The following is a 20,766-nucleotide window of genomic DNA, read 5'->3' as shown; positions in this document are numbered from 1 at the left end:
CTCTTCCAGATCTAGACATACTTATTCACAAGCATAAGCCTGATATTGTACTTTTACAAGAAACGTGGTTATCACCGTATAAATAATTTTCAATGAGAAACTTTCGAGTTTTCCGGTCAGATCGAAATGTTAGCAGGGGAGGTGGCTTGGTAACCATGCTATTTAAAAATTTATGTCATCAGGCATCTATCTCTTAGAAAATTGTTCTCCCTGACTGTGAGCTTTTAGCCATCAAAATTTCATTTCCGCATTGTGCTGACATTACAAATGCTAATGTCTATTTTCCTTTAGGTGTACACAGGACAGACTGTTTAGACAGCTTAGTGACTGGCACAAACAGTGCAGTCATCACAGGAGATTTTAATTCTCACCATAGTGACTGGGGAAGTCGTACTGATTCCTGCGGCCAGCTTCTCTTGTCGTGGCTGTCTGCAAATGCTGTACGCTGCTGCAATTCTAGAGAAATAACCTTTATGCGAGGGGTTGCTCGCTCAGCCATTGACTTAACATTATCAGCAGGTAGGCTAGATGTGACTGATTGGTCGACAGAGGATTCGAGTACGTCTAGTGATCACTTTCCTATAACTTTCACTATCCGGTTATCTCCTCTTAAAGCTAGTTGTGTAACCCATAAATTTGTCAACCACAAAATTTATAAAAATCTGATATCCGCCTCACTTGCCTCTATAGTTAATACAAGCCGGGATGACAGAGCTCAGCAGATGGTTTCATTTTTGCAAAATGCAATAGACCACTCAATATTCGCTGTGCCCGCAGCAGCCTCTACTAAACAGCCGTCTCCTCGGTGGACAAAAGAATGTGAGAAGGCCTATTGTCGCAGAAAAGCGGCCTGGAAGAGGCTGTCCTGCAACCAGAGTCCGGCTATTTGGTTAAATTACAAATTCTTCTCTGCATCTTTGAAAAGAACACTTGCAAAAGCCAAGGAGGAGTACAACCAAAATTTAAACACATATCTTTCAAATCCTCGTCATCGGAAAGCCCTGTATAGATTCATGGAACGTAACAAGAGTTCTGTCGTCCCTCTTCTCACTAGTTCAACAGTGTTATCACCACAAAAGGGTCAGGAGAGCCTGGAGTGTATTGCTCAGGGATTGGCGTTACGCTTCCAGACGCAGAGAAATGTCCCTTTGTGCACAATTTCACCCCCTTCGGATTATACCGAGGTTGACGCATCAGAGTTCCTCTCAGTCCTGGTCATGTTGCATCCTGCAGCTCCTGGACCAGATGGTGTCACTGTTGGTATGATTAAAATTTTAGCCCAGGAGTTTACAAGCGCCCTCATAGATATCGTCAATGCTTCTCTGGAAAATGCATGGATTCCAAGCATTTGCAAGACGGCGAAAATTATTTTATTATTGAAATATGTAGGAAAAGGATACGTCTTAGATAATATTCGGCCAATTGCACTGACGTCAAATTTATTCAGATAGAAAGAATAGTGCACAGTCGCCTCACAAAACATGTTCATGACATCAACGGTCTCCGCTCATCCCAGATTGGCTTTTGTCGTGGATGCTCTATATGGTCCGCGCATGTGGATCTAGAGAGCAGAGTCCGGCTCTCGCTATGCAGAAGAGAAGTTTCAGCTTTGGTCACTCTTGATGTAGCAAAGGCCTATGACAGTGTAGAGCATACTATTTTGCATAACAGACTTGCTCAGTTACCTCCTCCAACCTACATTTATGCGTGGATATCTGAATTTCTAAAAAACAGATTCTTTTACTGCGCCGAGGGAACCCTATGTTCAAATACATATTATCAATCAAGAGATGTGCCGCAAGGATCGGTGCTATCCCCTCTGCTTTTTCATAATTTGGTCAGTGGCATCCCCATTCGTCCTGATATGACAGTTTTTGTGTATGCAGATGACATAGCTTTTTTCGCCTCGGCCAGGGATATCCACTCCCTTTACCACATTCTGCAGAGATATTTGGATGCTCTTGGAGTATGGTTGCAGGGTATTAATTTATCCCTGAATGTAGACAAATGCAGAGTTTTGGTATTTCCTCCAGACAGGCCTTTGCACATTTCATTAGTCCATCGCTCTCTCCAGATTCCACAAGTGAAATCCGTAAAATATCTGGGTGTTACTTATCACCCAGCATTAGATTGGAGCCTTCATATAAAGAACAATGCGTTTAAAGGAGAACGCGCTCTAGGCCGGCTGACAAGAATCGCCAATAAAAAGTTTGAGACGCGCCGCGACACGTTATTGTTACTATACAAAGCCTACGTAAGACCTATACTTGGAATTTGGTTGCATTCTGTGCTCTGATAGCGCAAGCTACAAGACTCAACCGTTAATCTTACTGGAAAGGCGTGCTCTCCGCCTCTGCATTGGTCTCCCAAAATCAGTTTCAAACGCCCTGCTTTATCTCGAAGCCCGTATCCCTGATCTAACTTCCCATTTTCAAATACTCACGGTGCGAACTTTCCTCAGGTCGATGGACCCAGTGACTGATGTCAGTACTCCTATTTGTGAGTCTCAGCCGGCCTTATTCTTCTCTCATCATTGGCCACGGTATCAAATGCCACAAATTATGTTAACGCAGAACCTTTTAACACCGATTGGTGTTGATCTCAGTTCTTTGCAGTGGGTTGATGACACGCCGGCAGCAGTGGAATTCCATTTCGACCACATCTTCCCATCTCATGCGAAACACATGCCAGCAAACATTTTAAACGGTATTCTCTCGGATCAGATAAAGGAATACCCCATCATACGGTGCTTGCTACCGATGCCTCCGTCAACTGCCAAAAAGCTGCAGTTGGCATCTTTTCGCAGGATTTGGCATGGAGCTATTCTGTCCGCATCCCAGATTATATTCCTATATTCTTTGAGGAATTTTTGGGTCTTGGAATGGCCCTTCACAAAATTCCGTGCCATGTGTCTCATGTTATTATTCTCGCTGATTGTCAATGTTAGCCTCCCTTAACACTTCAGAAAAAGATTTTTTGAGCCATATCCTGCGATTTTTTGTCCCATGCACTTTGAAGGTGGTCTGTTTTGTCTGGGTCCCTGGCCATGCAGGTATTCATTCAAATGAGGTGGCTGATTACTTAGCAAGGTCGGCTCTTGACAGGTCACTGACACATCCCGTCCCGAATTTCATCCTGCTGGCGATTTCCAGGTTTCAGCGGTTCCTACATATATCAGCCAGGTTACGAGATCCCTTACTAAATACCACGTCCGTTCGTGTAAATCCAGGCTGTGTGAGGTAACAATGATGCGGTTGCGGTGCAGGATTCCAAGTTTGAATTTATATCTATGCAGGTGTGGGTTGACACCGACGAACCTATGTGACGCATGTGGGAAAGTTGAATCTTTAGACCATTTTCTCCTCTACTGCCCAAAGTTCGCACTTCAGAGAAAGATTTACCGTGAGGTCTCCCTTTCCAGTTTAGGGCTCCCTTTATCTTTGCCAGTATTATTATCGTTTGGTGCGAACGACAAGGGATTTGCATTGGGTTCTATTAGTGGGTTTCTCCACGATTACATAATTGCAACTGGTAGGTTGATGTGCTGATTCTTTTAAAGTTCTGTGAGCTGTTCTTTTTCACCAAAATGCTGTCTGTTATCTAACTGTCAATATTGTTCTCTTGTTTTTATTCATTGATTTTTCAAAATTCACGATTGTTGCTACAATTTTGTCATCATCTTCCACGAAAACTTTTTTGTTTATTCAACTACACCTTGGCCAATCCCCCCGCGTGGGTATGTGCCATGTACCTGGGGTGAAGAAGAAGAAGAAGAAGCAGAAATGGGTCGCCGAAACTATGTACGTGTGGAGGTCACCCAGGAAGGCGACCGCGGCCACATTTATTGAGGGCTGTGGGAGAGGAGACAGCAACGAAGCGGCGGCGGTGGCAGTGATAGCGTCCGGCCCTGGTCAAGGTTCCGAGCGTTCAGGGGCGTGTCGCCGCCGGTAGTCAGGGCCAGCGGATTCCATGTAGGAGGATGGGGTTGAGTGTTCGAAGCCGGGTCGCCAAATCTGCCGGAGCTAAGGCGAGGAAGAACCAGCTGCGATAGCGGTGAGGTTCGAACTCACAGGAAAAGATAGCGAGGCGTTCTCCCGACAAACGGTGAGGGCGAGCAAACAAACACTGGAGGTCCCGAAGTCACGAGATGTGGTCAGTGATCCAGTGCTTCACAGGTGACGCTTTTAAGGTGGCGATTGGATGGCATGCCGTTGTACGGTCACAGATGTCAAGCTCGAAGCACGATCCCGCTGTATGGCTGTTCCAAGATGATTTCGCCATAAGAAGCCTCGTTAGCAGCCCCATGTAGACTTGGGTTCTGCATCTGCATGACAGAGAACTACCTCTGATTACCCTGATCCTTCTAACGACTGCTTCAAGCAAGAAGGCACCATAGGTCGGCACATGTAGAACACCGGCATAGTTCCGATGAGTGCCCGACCTTCCTTTTCTAACTGTGAAGTAGCCGCCATCTCCACGTTGTTGTGTGAAACAAGCTAAACAATGTGAACTGTTGATATTGCTGAGGTCTTAAAATGTGTGTGCAACTGTGTGGCAGACTCAGCTGCAGATGAACTTGTGAACCGTTGTTGCCGTGACCTCCAAGTCCGAACGGACTTCTTCACATGAGCACCCAGAACAGGGGCTTAACAGCTTCAGTTTCTGACCAGCCTGTAGATCAACGTAACACACACAATTACACCTAGCCTTTAGTGTAGAAATGGAACAGCCACAATTTTTTGTTGTGTTTTTCGCGCGTTTTTTTCCCTTTTCCTTGTTTGTTCATTAACCAACAGGCTTACTAAATGCTCTCTTCTGCAGCCTACTCACCCTCGGAAATGGAACAGCCACAATTTTTTGTTGTGTTTTTCGCGCGTTTTTTTCCCTTTTCCTTGTTTGTTCATTAACCAACAGGCTTACTAAATGCTCTCTTCTGCAGCCTACTCACCCTCGGTGGGGCGCTGGTCGAAGGTCGCGCAGTTGCTCGTGGGCTGCTCTAGGTTGCCACACTAAGCACATCGTGGCGAGGGGTTGTCAAACTGCTGCCTGCTGCGGAGGCGCTACTTGTGCAGCGACCACAGCTGGGACCAGCCGCCTGCAATATGGACATTGGAGACGGTATGTTACGTTGGATTATCCGCAACTGGGGAAATTCTTCATCACGCACATTGCTGCGTTGTGTTGGGATTTACGGCGCCTAAGGCTAAACGGTTGCCACGTGCCAACTAAAGCATGACACTGTTAGTTTTTCAACACATAATCTTTAAGAAGCCTTAAGCGACCTGAGAAGCCCCATTTATATCGCATTTATACAGCAGGTGCATGGTGTCCATTGCGCGTCAGCACAATGGTGTATGCTATGTTTAGCTGAGAACACACACACACTGCAACTTCTGTGAAGCTGAGTTAGTTGGAACATTACATTAGTTTAAAGCAGCGTGAAAGACGGGCAAGGAAGTCGAAACGCCAGTCCGAGACCGAGACCAATAATGAGCAGCCGTCTCAACTTCTTGCTTGCCTGTGTCCTGCACTTAGATTTGTGCACCAATACACACATTGAGCTTTCATGTACTGATGGTTTTGAATAGCTGTCGATAAAAACTAATTATATATATTTTTTCGGTAGAGACATTTGGTAATTGTTTTTATATATCGTGGTTAAGAGAAGCACATTAAGATAATGTTCTTATGAGCAGAACAGAACTTGTAGGTATTAACTCATACAAAGGTAGCATTGAACTCAAAATGGGCATACGCACTGTTGCCAGACAGCAGCACTATTGGACCTACTCTGGACATATGAGTGTAAAATACAATTTCGCTTGTGTTTCATGTAATACATCCTCGCTAAAACGTATTTTGGCACTGACGCAAAGCTTCATGCAGTAACTGATTAATTCTTTCTGAAACAGTCCAAAAGGCGATGCGCATAAATACAAATTACAAGTTGCTTTTGTCCATTCTTTGCATAACCAGTGTTCTCAAAGTCGCTTAGCTGAAAGTTTGGTTTTACTAACCGCTTTTACTACCTATTCCTGAGAAATGGTTGGGAAGCGGTATTTTGGAATACTGAGAAGTATAGCGCTGATTCTGTGAACTTTTTGGAGGGAGCACAGTGCCGTAAAGTCCTACTTTTGACAGCACATGACGATAGTAATTTTTGTGACCTGACTCAAGTGGTGCTTAAGAGAAGGCTTGACAATTCGCCGCACTCCCTACTGCGAAAATGCATTACTCCAAGTTTTTAGTTTTCCGGCAGGCAGTCATCGTCACTTGTTTCAATAAGGTGCTAAGGCAGCCAGTAGAATCCGAGTAACGCTTTCTCTCTGGATGAAATGGTTACTCCTCAAGAAAACTGAATCCATCCTGCTCAACTCCCTGCCAAGTGTAAGCCTGAATAAAAACAAACTTCTCCCGAAGATGACTCCAATCTCACTCACCCCATGCCGGTCCGAGATGAAGCAACAGAGGAGCGCGCCAAGCTCAGAGCAGACAAGGCGACATACTCAGCCCGGAGCGGGATGCCACATCCGGGAGGCCGGAGGTACCCTGCGAAGGTAAAGCATTTAATCATTTGTGCGCGTAAATCATGATCAACGCTGACCACAGCGACACATGCAGAGGTGGAAACATTCGAGACAAAATTCTCCAGCGGTCACAGATTGGGTTTATCCTTTGCACCCCTGGAATTAAGACAGACACATGTAGTGATCTCCCGAACTCAGATTCCGAAGCAGTTCCGAGATGGAAGCATAAAGGCAGGAAAGATATTTCGTGTGTGCATTGAGGGGGACATCGACATGTTCACACGGAAAGTACATTTGTGCAATGGGCACACAGAAGCATAGGAATTATAAAAAACCCTTAATTGCAGCGGCTGACACCAGGTCCTGTCTAAATTATCCCGGTTATTTTTATGCGAGGTGATCCCCACTAATTTCATTGAGAAGTAGATAGGACTGGAGTCAGGTAAAGTAAAAATAATTTGATTTTGCAAAACAAATGAAATTTCATCCATCGCTGTAAGTTATGTGCTGTTTGGTCTTGACGAGCAGAGTTGGCTCAAGTAAGCAGTGTGTAAGAAAGCCTAACTTTCTTTGCCTTCGCCACAGCAGATACGCAGGGCGGCAACCGTGACTGAAATGCAAACTGGACCCATTTGAACCCTACAATTTTGGTCGAAGTGAAGGAGAACAACTGGCCAATTTTTTTTTCTGCGATATCATTCTAAGCGTTTTTTTAAATGCGTCAACATTGTGTAGCTATATAGGTGGTTTCGGCATGGACTAGATTATCTCGGTCCTATAACAGAGGAACTACTTGGTATGTCGGAAAAAGAGTGGTATCGTCGGATAGAGCATCGAAAGAGGATGTGCAAGTGACCAAATGGTTAAGTTGCATTAGTTAGGTAAATAATTAGAGCCAAGTAAGTCGAAAAAACGCTTTTGTTGACACCCGAACGACGTGGACTGGAACTTGTGTGCACTGTAAACGTGGAATACAGCGTCAAAAAGCTTAAACCAGTAAAAAAAGTATAGCCGATGTGGTTTAATCACGCAATTAGGTAGTAAAAACGCTTTTTTGCTTCTCCATTTCTCCAATGTGGGTGCCGCAGTGATCTCTAACGTTTTTCACGTAAGAAGTTAGCGCCTATGTTGTTTTGCATTTTTTATCTCTGGCGTCTATACGGGCGTGAGTTAGAAACACTTCGCGTTGATTAGCGGTAGATATTTGTGAATCCCCCTCAACCAAAACGCGAGCGCTCTAATACATTGGACCAGCCATCACGTGTTATGGCAGTGGCGTAAGAGGACTCACAGTTTGTCCAAGACTGACTTATAAGCTATGCCTGTGCGATATTGGCATGTGCGCGCTTTTACTTTCGTATGAAATTAGTATACGTACATCTCCACACTAAGCACCGAGTGGTTGAGGTAACAGCCATGTCCTATGTTTAGTAGGATGACTGCCAGCTAAAGAATCCTGCACGTCCAATATATTTTCGCTAAACATCCTCTGACAGGGCAACCGCGAATGCGAGTTCCTTTGTGGTGGTAACTGCGCCAGCTCGCTTGATAGCTGGCGCGTTAAATGCTAACCGCGGTATCTAAAAATCACCACGTCTTTCAAGATGTCCATGCCACCAAGATAAGCATCCCTGAGGATAAAGTGTTCGGTAATAAAGAAGATAACCTGAATAAGGGGACGGTTTGTTGAACAGACATGTAGTATGTCTTATAATTACAATGAAATAGCGTCATGGATGTCGGATATTTCGTTTTCACAGCGCTTAGTGATTCCATATTTGGGGCACAGGGGAATTTAGAGGAAGGGATGCACTGAGGTATCAGCCGAAGCAAATATGGAAATTCACGCGCCTATTTTTTGAGGTAATTGCAGAAGAAGACTCGTCTGTATTGTTTCCAGCATGTGGCTTTCAAAAGGTCGCAGCCTCGCTGGAGCCTTCAGTGAATTGGACGAAATGCAATGAGCTTGTAGCACTTCACATTGAACCAACAGGAGGAAGAACCAGCTATTCTGTAGCAATATTTCCACTGCCTTCATCGGTTGCCGTTAATGTTCCGCTGAAAGATGATAGCACCAGGTTGACCAAGGAGCATTGAGACGCAGTGAATTGGGGTCGCCAAAATTGAGTAATAGACGACAATTTGCGTAGACGCTGCCGACAAAGAGAGGTAACCATGACGTTTCTTACGTATTCTGCTCAGCCACCGATTCGGAAGTACAGAAATTTGATTCGTGATGAAGCTTGCAAGCCAACAGAGGGCTGCTTTTTGCTTGGTCCTGCTCACACGATAATTAGTTTGCCTGAGTGTGCTGCCGTCTCAGTTAGCTATTCGAGCCATCAGCGTAAAGCTATCTGAGCGCACGCGACGAGACCCGCCCAGCAGATGCTGCGCTGATAAAGGCAAGGCTGAGTTGAAGAAGTAAAGGCACCTCAAGATCAGTATGCCAGTCACATTGAATCGTAATTTTGCGCACATTCGGTTGTTGTCCATACACTTCAAGGAAAAAATTTGACACAGTAAGAAAGCCTCGGCTTCGGATGGACAGTTGTCGAACCTGCACCACCTACATAGCAATTTGCGTACAGGTTCAGTCTGGTGACAATAAAGAGCAAAAGTCTTTGAGGGTTAGCTGCAAAAAGGGGAAGATTATAGCGGGAAATTTTTATAAGGCTGAGAAAGTAGAATCAATGGTGATCAATTATATCCACTTGCGTTTAGAAACAAAATAAGATGATTAAGCAGCAGACTCGAAGGCGGCCTCGACAAGCGACATGATCCTCCGCGGGGGTGCACCTCCCATGATAAAACATCCAGGTACGAGTTCGCGTCAGTAACCGAGGTGCGACATATTGCGAGGATAACCGAGGTGCGACATACTCCGTATCTACTTACGCAGATAGCAAGCCATGTTATTTATCTTATCCTCATAGTCTTTGAAGCACCACATGTGAAGAGCAAGATGTACTAATAAGAGGGCAGATAATTTAGACTAAGGACATCTTTGAGCTCCGTTGTATGGAGAGGAAGTAAACATGCCCTAATGCACAAGGCAATACCGTGTGTCGGTTCATACTGTAGTCTTATTCACGTGCAGGGTTCATTACCCGGGAAGCTGTTTAACTAATACAGTATCAAGTTAAAGCGCCGTAATGTTGCGCAATCTGAATATTTACGGCACTTTGTAGAGAACAATGCTGGAATGGCCGATAGTCCTTCGCATGCCTTAAAGTACAGCGACTTGTCGGGTGGACACTAAGGTGATTCCCGCGGGTCTACGCACGGTAATGCTGTGGATGCAAGGCTGCGATTCCGGAGTGCTCATAACGGGCTGAGGTAAGGAAGCGAATTATGGGATGGTTTTACAGCTTTCTGAGGCTCAATTTTTTTGCCGCCTCCCAAGCGTCTGACCACATTAGACGAATTTATATTTCTCCCGTAATCGGCTGAGTACAAACAATAAACTTTGATGTAATGACTTTTCTTATAATCGCCAGTGGAAAGTAATTATTTGTAATTTGTTTGGGAAAAAACGTTGGCAGTACATCGAATAATAATCGGATTCAGAAAAACTTGTGACAATGCAGAGCAGCACAATTATAATGGTTACTGTTATTTCGTAAACCTCCGTTGCAGTTAAAACAAACATTATATATTTTTTCAAGGAAACAAGACAGGCAATCATCACGATTTCACCCTAGATAGGAATAGCTCAGAATCAGGTTTTTTTTTTGCTACAAAAATTGCTAGAGTTTGTCCGTCCCTTTAGGGGCGTGGGGTCTTCTTATCACATCGCAGACAGGGAAGATGTTCTTTATTATGTTTTATTTTTCTATTTTTTGTTTAAGCCGCAAGAACGTTTTTAAGGAATAGCTAGTGCAAGAGAAAGCTGTTCACTGGTCCAAGAGTAGCGCACCAAACTCCCGAGCGAAAAGGCACAGGTACCTCAAAACTCTTTTTCTTGTTTTTACAATGGGTTACAAGTTGCCCTCTATCGTCTGCACAAACTGTGAGCACAAAAACAAATCTTGCCAGCAAGTGCGTTAGCGCGAAGCGTCCCAAACACGATCATCATACGTTTAACCCCCCGCGGCATGTCTGCGTGATCTCGTCTCCCGCTTCCGTGAAGCGTTCCGAATGCACCACTGCGTGGTAATAGTGCTGCTGAATCTAGTGTGTTCACAGGAATGCCTGTGAACTTGCCACTAAAAACAATGCGCTAAACAGCCACTAAGGGGGTTACCCAAAAAGCACATTCCCTAATTCGTGCATAGTCTCCTCTCCACGAGTGCTCTTCCTCGCGCTTTCCTCCTCTCTTTGGGCGCCACACTACTACGCCCCCAAACCAGGTGGCTTTGAACTAAAATCTTTCATTGCGAATCTATATCGTGATCGAATGGAAGTTGTCATTTTTAGGAAGTGACTATCCCTAGAATGCACCGAATTAAAAATCTATATCGACATAGTTCCCAAGCTGCCAGGTGAGGAGTCGCCCCACTCCAGATTACGGGTCTTGTCAGCACACCTGAATAACTTCACCCTTCACCCTCTGCAGCACACACTGGTGATTGTGATGTAAGGGCTTGCTGAAATTGTCACGTACTACAACAAAAATGTTGCCTTCAAATCTACGCCTCCACCTCAAACCTCTACCTCAGCCCTTCTTTGCTACTCTCTTCAACACTCACTGCAGGGAAGGAGCGGAAGTTTGAGAGGTGAGGATGAGAGGAAAAAAGATCATAAAAAAACTAACGAGAGAGAGAAAAGGCATTAGGGAAAAGGAAAAGAAAAGGCAAAGCAAAACTAGGAGGGCTTACAACAATCTCCCTTAGCATAAACATCATCATCATATAATACGTGAGGTAGACACTAAGGAAACTAAAACTGAAAACATTTATTAGTGCAAAACCACTACTCCTACCGCGAGCAAGATCTTGCGATTTTAGTCAGTCTGCGATGTTTTCTCGGTCTGCGTGTGAAATAAATAAAATAAATATTCGTTACTGGGATTCGAACCCGTGATGGTGCGAAAAGATCACCTTCGCTGGCCACTGCGCGTGTACACCATGCTACCTCTGCCGTTTAACACGCCCGGTGTATAACTGGAACACACTATTGAGCTGTGCATTTACATCACCTTCAACTAATACTACTATCAAACTAATATACGTGGTTTGAGCTATGTGGTGGTAGTGAAGCGAGAATGTGCGCTGCATGCGTTTCGTGGACAATGTTTTGGCAGAAACAGTGCAACAGAGCAATGCGTCTTGGTGTTGACAACACTGCTCAAAAAACACTGCACTGGCGCATTGGCCGCTGGCGTACATTAACTGGGCAAAAGTTGAAGGCGCGTATGACTGCCAGAATGGACCAGTGCCCACCTCGATCGCACTTTTTTAAGGGTCTTGGTGGTGGTGTCCAACTGATAGAAACTGGGATTTCGCACAATATTTCGTGCTTAGCAGGGTTAAACCGCCTGCCATTTTTAACACCAACGTAACCAAATACATCTGTAGAATATGTAAAGCATAAAGAACAGTTGTTAATAATGGTCGCGAAGTTTTGTTTTGGGGATCGACTTGAGAAAATTGTCTATTCACTCTGTAGCTTTTAAGAGAACTGCAGACGATGGCGACAATACAACTAGGCATAAATATGCCCACTGATGATGTTTAAACCTATTTTTAGATAAAAAGTGGTCCTCACCCATGCTGGTCAACTGTGGCTTTCGGCCAAACTGCCGGCACCCACGAGACGGACGCACTTCAGCCAGTGTAGCTGGCCACGACTGCACGTCATTCAGCGAGCTGGCTTGACAAAGGCTCCTGTGAATAAAGTACAATACGCAAACGGCAGAAATTTTAGAGGGGTCACTTAAGCTCCTACTTAATGACTTAACGCCACAGCATAAGGTCTTAGTTCTTACATATGCAGAAGGTCAATCTCTGCACAACATTCATAGATCCATGGGAGTCCTCATATGCCTCCTGGCGCAGTGGTGCAGTGGATAAGCGATGTGTCTCTGCCCTGCGATGAGAGGTGCTCCTAGCAGAGAGCCTTGCACGGCTCGGGTGTCTCTTCCCGATCGACCAATCATGAATGCACCTGCCACCTGCCACGGTGGGAAGCTTGCTCACATTCCGTGTGGTCAGGCTGTGAGGGACGCCACAAGGTCACGTGACCTAATTGGCCCACCCAGCTCCTAGGTACCTCCTCTGGGGATTTCTCAGTCTTTGAAAGTGAACCCTGAGACGCCGGATTTTCTGCCACTCGAGTTCTCATATACTTCACCAAATATCTTGCAGCTGTGCTTAAAATGATTACAAATATATCCTCTTTCAATTGCAGCCAAATTGATAAGCATCCACTATAAACCTTCTGTATTAAAGCATTATCCAAGAGGTCAGAATCCAGAGTTCTCACACCGCGCCTAAAAAAATTGTAGACCAGAGGCCATTCGCCACGGGCAGAACGAGCGCTGTGAAATGGAACGCGGGAGGTAGAGGTAAGGGATGCGGCAGTGATCGGTGACAAGAATCAGGAGATTTATCTGAGTGTGGTTTCTGTAAGTGTCGCCACGGAAACCGGCTCACCATTACTCAAGACACGTTTCAAGAAACGGGAACTCCTTCTCTGCAGAAGAGTTTTGAGGTTTCCGAATAGAATTTCAACCTATCAGAAGGCAAAGTATTTGAAAAGCAAGTTGTCTTGAGCAAAAATAGCGAGCCCAATCATTATCCGGGATAGTGTGGTGCCACTGAAATGAGAGTTATTTGCATAATAATTGGGTGTTTGGTTTAAGTAGGTTAACGTACCAAAACGACTCTGGCTATGAAGGACACTGTATTGAAGGGCTCCAGAAAATTCGACCACGTGGGGGTCTTTAACGTGCACTGACATCGCACAGCACATGGCCTCTACAATTTCGCCTGCACCGAAATTCAATCGCTGCGAAGGGATAGAACCACCGTCCTCGGGGCCAGCTAGGAGCCGAGCGTCACCACGGCGGGCGTATTGGTTTGCACATTCCTGGCACGGTTGCCCGAACGCTTTGTTTATATTCGACCGGACAACTGATTATTTTATTATGTATTTTCGTGTGTTTATTTTGCTGAAATCTTAGTTCAGGCATTTCTTGTTGCGGTTGACCAAATGTCTCGTTTTGTATTGCACCGCATACTACCAATGTAGGCTATTGGTCGAAATATTTGTATAAATTTTCCTTGAATGAGCAACGAAATTTTCCACTGATTGATTGATTTATTAATGTAAAATATGGGCTCAATCAACGGAGCCCGGGGATCATTTCAGATGCTTTTCACATAAAGCGATCCGCCCGCTAGCCCAGGTAGCACAGGGACATTACGTGTTAAATTTTTGTTCAGGTCAAATGTTATTTCGAAGTGCTTAACGTCCGTTCTTTAACGTTTTTGCAATCCTACATATAAACGCGAGACTAACCTAATGAAACATGTAAGCAACATACACGTAAGATAAATGAAACATTACCAGAAACATAACAGCTGCAGTTCTGACCAGCCTCTAGATCAATGTAACGTATGTAATTAGACTTAACCTTTAGTGTTGAGATGGAATAGCCACATTTTTTTCTGGTGTTTTTCGCACCGCTTTTTTTTCTTGTCCCTGCTTTAGTCATTAACCAACGGGCTTACTAATGCTCTCCTCTGCAGCCTACTCACCCTCTGTGGGAGGCTGTCCGAATCCGCCGCGGTTGCTCCGTGTGCTGCACTCGGCTGCCGGACGAAGCACATCGTGGCGGTCCAGCTGGTTCATGCTGCGAAGGCGCTACTCCTGCAGCGAGGACTGCTGGGACCAGGCGCCTGCAATATGGTCATTTGAGACTGTATGTTGTGTTGGATGATCCGCAACTGGATCGATTCTTCGTCCCGTGCATTGCTGTGGTGTGTTGGGATTTACGGCGCCTAAAGCAAAGCGGTCGTCACGTGCCAACTAAAGCTTGACACTGTTAGTTTTTCAACACATCATCTTTTACTAGCCTTATGCGACCTGATAGACATCATTTATACCGCATTTATATGCCAGGGGCATGGCGCCCTTCGCGCATCAGCTCAAGGGTGTTTGCTATGGCATGGATGATTGCATAGCTCAGCAGCTCATTGTTCGCTATGGTAATTGTTTATTAACTGAACGAGTGGATTATTCATATCGCAAGAATCTATGTCAGCAACTTTGGAATCGAAATGAAATTTCATTGTCGCTCTCCTTCTGACAGCCGCCTTTAGGCAAATGGGCAGTCGGGAAGGACATGTGAGGAGGGGAAAACATTCACATACCCCGCACAATTCCTATCCTGGCCATTTGGCACTCCCGAATCATAATAAGTCAGTTGGAAGAATGTTTTCACAATAAACACACATTAGGATAGACCTAAGGGTGCGGGAACTTGGACAACAATTACAGCACGCACGTCTCCATAAGTGCAAGCTGTGTAGGGTACAATGATTGCATGGCTACGCTATCAGGATAGATAATTATTTCTATCCAGATGCACTACAAAAAAACAAATGACGAATTCAGATTTCTTCGGCCTCAGCTTGACTTGTTTCGAACTGAACTCACCTACATAGCACTTCGTTCATAGGCACGTTCGGATTGTGCACTGAGAAAATTTACGACCCTAGAAGCGACCAATGCGGTGAATGGCCAGTTGTGCTTTGCAAGCATAGAAGCACTACAGCGACATTCTCAAGCAGACACCAAGGTGATTCTCACTGAAATGCTGACGGTCTTGCTGCGTGCCCGCGGTAAGCAATCCAGTTATATTATGAGGGGGTTTATATTGTCAAGTCCCTTTTACTTCCGGCCTCTCAAACACTTGCCACACAATAGAATACTGTAATAATCTCCCAGTGTTAGAGGAACACACACACACTAAAAAAGTCTGTAAAGGTGATGTAGATGGAATATTACATTAGTATAAAGGAGCGCGAAATGCACGGACAAGGAAACGGACGAAACGCCAGTCCGGGACCGAGAGCGATATTGAGTGGCCATCTCAACTTCTTGCTTGCCAGTGTCTACCACGCAGTTTTGCACACAAAAACACGCATTGAACTTTGATGTACTGATGTTTTCGAATAAATGCCGATGGAAAATAACTAAATATATTGTATTGATACATACCTTTGGTTATCGTTCTTATATATAGTGGTTGTGACAAGCGCGTTCAGATAACTTTCAGTGGAGCAGAAAAGAACTTGGAGGTATGAACTCATGCAAAGGTAGCATTGTAAAACTCAAAATGGCCATATACACTGTTGCCAGATAGCAGCACTATATGACCTACTCTGGACATAAGAGTCTAAAATACAGTTTTCCTTGTCTTTCATGTTATACATCCTCGCGAAAACGTATTTTTGGCACTGACGCATTGCTTCATGCAGTAACTGATCAATTCTTCCTGAAACAGTCCGAAAAGCGATGCACATAGATATAAATTACAAGTTGCTTTTGTCCCTTCATTGCATAACCGGTGTTCTCAAAGTCGCTTAGCTGAAAGTTATGTTTCACTAACCGCTTTTGCTATGCATTCCTGAGAAATGGTTGGGAAGCGGTATTTTGGAATCCTGAGAAGTTTAGCGCTGATTCTGTCAACTTTGTGGAGGGAGCACAGCCCCGTAACGTCCTACATTTGGCAGCACATGGCGATAGTAATATTGTGACCTGATTCAAGTGGTTTTAACGAGAAGGCTTGACAACCCAACATGCTTCTACTCTCCAAGTACATTACTCCAGTTTTTTTTGTTTTCCGGCAGAGCAAGATAGTCATCGTCACTTGTTTCAATAAGGTATACAGGCAACCAGCTGAATCCGAGTGACACGTTCTCTCTGGATTAAATGATCCCTCCTCACGAACAAAGAATGAGTCCTCCTGAGCTGCCTGCCATGTGCAAGCCTGAATGAAAAACTTTGGCTTATTCCAGAGATGTCTCCTCTCTCACTCACCTCATGCCGTCCTCCGAGATGAAGCGATAGAGGAGCCCGCCAAACTCAGGGCACACAAGGCAACATACTCAGCCAAAGCGGGATGCCACATCCGGGAGGCCAGATGTACCCTGCGAAGGTGGAGCATTTAATCGTTTATGCGTTTGAAGCATAAAAGATGTTTGAGGTCCCTGCGGTAACCCGAATTGGAGGAATGCGAAAGCATTGACTGCTCCTCGTTTTTCTTTGCCTCTGTCTGCTGCACTCGTCGCCTCTCTTCTCCTCAAATTCAGTCGAATAAACGCTGAGGTAAATTTGCCCAATTTCCCAATTACCACAATTATTTGTCTTTCTTAATGAAGTTTCATCCAAATGCCCATTTTGAGTTTTCAAACTTGGCGCCACGCTTCGTTTTCAAATTTCGCGCCACGCGTTGGCTCCGCCCACACTTCCGGTTTTTCAAACTTGGCGCCCCACGTTGCCCGCTCCGCCCACTTCTTGGACATTTGGATATTTGGAATTATTTGTCGAGTCACTCTATTGCCATTAATATTCACGCAGCATCTGGACGCCATCCTCTCTCAATTATAACCATTCGTTTGGCACTATCTCTTCTAAGTTCCTCACAACTGCTGCGGACACATTTTGCGGACACGACCTCGTCGACATAGCCTAGTAAAGCTTTCGCTTTATTAATTCACCGCGGTTATTTTTAATGCTTGGTGCACTCCACTGGTTTCATTGAGCAGTAGTTAGGACTCGCGTCAGTTAAAGGAAAAATAATTTGATTTTGCACCACGGATGAAATTTCATCCATCGCTTTAAGTTACGTGCTGTTTAGTTTGTGATGCGGAGAGTTGGCTCAAGTAAGCAATGTGGAAAAAAGCCCTGCTTTCGTTGTGTTTGCCATTTTCTTTGTCTTTGTCTTTGACTTGAATGCAAACTGGACCTAGCTGGGCCCTACAATCTTGGCCAAAGTGAAGGAGAACTGGCCTCTTTATTCCCCGATGTCATTCTAAGTGCTTATTTTTTCGGTTAAGAGGTTAGCGTCAGTGGTGTTTCACAATTTTTATTCTTGCAGGGGTTCACCACTGGTTTGCGCTTCAAACATTTTGGTTTGATTAGCGCGAGATAGTAGCGAACCCACGTCCTCCCAAACACGCGGGCGCTTGACTGCATTGAACTAGCCATCACGTGTTATGACCGTGGCAAAATAGGACTCAGAATTTTTCTACCAGTGTTCTATAACATATGCCTACGCGATCATCCCACACGCGCGCTTTTCCTTTCGCAAGAAATCAGTTTATGTACGTGTCCACTTTGAGCACCGAGTGGTTGGAGTAAAGACCATGTCCGCTGTTTAGTAGGATAACTGCCTACAAAACAGTTCTGCACGTTAAATATATTATGGCTAATCATCTTGGCGGCTGTGACAGGACAACTGTGAATGCGGGTCTCTTTGAGGGGGTAACTGTGCCAACTAGCATGACAGCTGGCGCGTTAAATACTAACCGCGCAATCTAAAAATCACAAAATTTTTCTAGATATCCATGCCACCAAGATAAGCATCACTGAGGATCAATTGTTCGGTAATAAAGAAGATAAAAACCAAGTACTAAGCAGTTATATCAGTGCTAGCGCTACTAAATGCTTTCACCTTTTCCGTTAGTTTTAGGCTCAAAGGCCATACTAGTGGACCGCGCACTGGACACATGAGAAGAAATTTCACTTTCCAATGCCTTTGAGGTAGTACTTCCACGTGAAAATCAGTTTTTTTAAACAATGACGCCAGCTTCCATGCCGTACGTGCTTAGTTCTTGATGTAGCTCGAAGATATTCATAAGAAACGATAATGAACGGTGATTTTGTTCTTAATCTCTAATAAATGCCTTGCAGGTTCTTCTGATGCAGTGTTTTTTCTAAATATTCCTGGTGCATTTTAAAAAGACTAGAGGAGTTGTTATCCCAGAGAATGCTGCGCTGAAGTAAGCACCGACAGTGGACAGCATATGGCTATTTCCTTTCTCCTGTCCTACTCCGATTCATGTTACACCTAACAGAGGCTTGATAGCAAGCTGTATTCATTACATGCTGAAAAAATACTTCAATTTAGTTTTTTGGACGAGTATCATATTCAACGTCACTTCTTGCAACAGGCATTACGGCAGCTGGTGGAACCTTCGTGACCATTCTTTCGGAGTGACGAGGTCACACTTTAAGAACAGAAAATCCCACCCTTCTCTGCTGCCTCTCTCGTAGCATAATGAATGAAAAAAACAATCAAATGATTCGCAAATGCGAAACCAAATGAGCTTTAGCTAAACTGTTCTTTCCTATGGTTTCGAGAAATTCAAACACAAACGTGGACACCACGAAACGACGATTCTTTTGGTACCACCTGCATACCTCTGCGACTACTGGTTCGCCCACCCCGACCCTCCGAAGGTCGCCCCTCCGAAGGTCGCCCCTCACACACAGCACTCTTCAACTCAACTAACAACTATATGCTCTGAGTATTACCAATTCGTTTGCCATCACTGCGAACCCACTGTGCCAAAGGAATGGGCCCCAATTTTGTCACAAATGACGACCCCAAATCTCGGCAGCCGCTACCCAGTACATATATAGCGGAACGGCAGCACCTGGGATAAACTGGCCGCTGTGCCATGCTCACTACTGCGCGCGTGCGGTCACGTGATTGGAGGTCATATTTTGGTGACCCGAGATTTCCGGGCGCCATCTTGAAAGTAGAAGAGTAATAGCTAACGCACTTAAAACTTGAACTTCAGTGGCAGATGTCTCCCTCTCTCCCTCACTCACCCCATGCCGAGCAAAGATGTAGCGATAGAGCAGACCGCCAAGTTCAGGGCTGGCAAGGGGACATATAAAGCCCTGCTTCAGGTCCCACATCCGAAACGCCAGAGCCACCCTGCAATGGCCAAGCATACAATGATTTGCATGACGAAGCATAAATAACGTTACCAACAACACCATTTGTTCACGTTTAAATGTTGTAGACGAGTTGTCCAGAGGAAACTGGTCGTTCTTTTCCAAGATATCCTGATGATATCTAGTGAATTCCTGAATCTCCAGTTCTCAAAACAATTGCGAGATTTAACCAAAACACATAAGACGCCAAACACGTAAGCACTGATCGAATTGCAAGCAGAGATGCACAAAAGAAATGTACATTTGTTACAATGTGCGCACAGATTGCTATAAAATCTAGAAAGCACTTTTAACTTCAACGCCAAGCAGCACTTTTCGTAGAAATTAGAGCGGTTGTTTTTATATTGGGTTCTGTCTACTGCTTTTACAGGTCGGTAGAGGGCAGCCGTTGCGACACAGGAACTGCTATTTGATTTGGCACCGGAGAAGGAAATTCATCCATCCCTGTTGAGTTACGTGGTGTTTGCTGACGTCAACGGATGCACAAGTAAGCGACGTGCATGAAACTCCTCACTGCCTTCAGCATGGGTGTGTGTGAGGGGGGGAGGGGGGGTTAAGTCCCATAGCGACTCCGGCTATGAGGGATGCGGTAGTAAAGGGTTCCGTAAATTTTCACCAGCTGGGGTTCTTTAACTTCCACTGAAGTCGCACAGTACAAGCATAGCTTATATGCAGAGCACAGTGACGCAAATTATTATTTAAAGGGCAACTGAAGACGTTATAAAATGCGACGAATTTAAAAGGGCTGAGTTTCCTGCGAAATAACCTGCGGAACCGTTTTGCCCCACCTTTTGAAATCGTGGCGAATAGAGCGGCGTTGGAGTTGAGGTTTATCTGCAATGTACAGCGACTGGCCAGTCATGTCCGATAATGACGTCACGTACGACGGCGCTATGTTTCCAGCGAAGAAGCGGTTGTTGCATGGAAGAGAACCAACGCCATCCAAGGTGAAGCTCACGAAGCGTTGTTTGGCGGCATCGGAAGATGCACAGCAGCTTGTGGCAGAAGACTGCGGACACCTGAAGTTTCAGCAAAAATGACATCACGACGAGTTTCCTCACACTTAATCACCAGCGTGAAAAGAACCCTGAACATCGTCGCGGATTTAATCGACGATTGTGTCGCCATTTTAAATGCTAGTGCAAAAATACTTTCCATGCGTTTTCTAGAAGCTCCGTAGGTTCGAATTCTTGAACAACCTCGAATTATCAGAAAACTATTTCAGCTTGGATTTAACGTTAGGAGGGCAAAGTTCAGCAAGAGAAACTTTGTCGAAAGCTCAGAAATAAAGGTGATGCAAAAGCAAAGGCGAACGAATCCGCTA

General features: G+C 44.9%; 1 long non-coding RNA gene across 1 annotated transcript; it reads right to left on the bottom strand.

Annotated features, from left to right (window-relative positions):
- Window positions 1–4,173: 4,173 nt before the first annotated feature.
- Window positions 4,174–12,333, bottom strand: LOC144100678 (uncharacterized). The gene is made up of 4 exons (XR_013307795.1): window positions 12,234–12,333; window positions 6,441–6,549; window positions 4,949–5,095; window positions 4,174–4,324 (listed from the first exon to the last, which is right to left on the bottom strand). It is a non-coding gene; the product is annotated as an uncharacterized LOC144100678 (long non-coding RNA).
- Between the last annotated feature and the right edge of the window lie 8,433 nt (window positions 12,334–20,766).

Source organism: Amblyomma americanum, chromosome 8 (genome assembly GCF_052857255.1).
Source record: "Amblyomma americanum isolate KBUSLIRL-KWMA chromosome 8, ASM5285725v1, whole genome shotgun sequence".
In the NCBI taxonomy this organism is placed as follows: Eukaryota; Metazoa; Arthropoda; class Arachnida; order Ixodida; family Ixodidae; genus Amblyomma; species Amblyomma americanum.
Note: the sequence above shows the minus strand (reverse complement) of the source record. Positions and strands in the feature narration are given on the sequence as shown.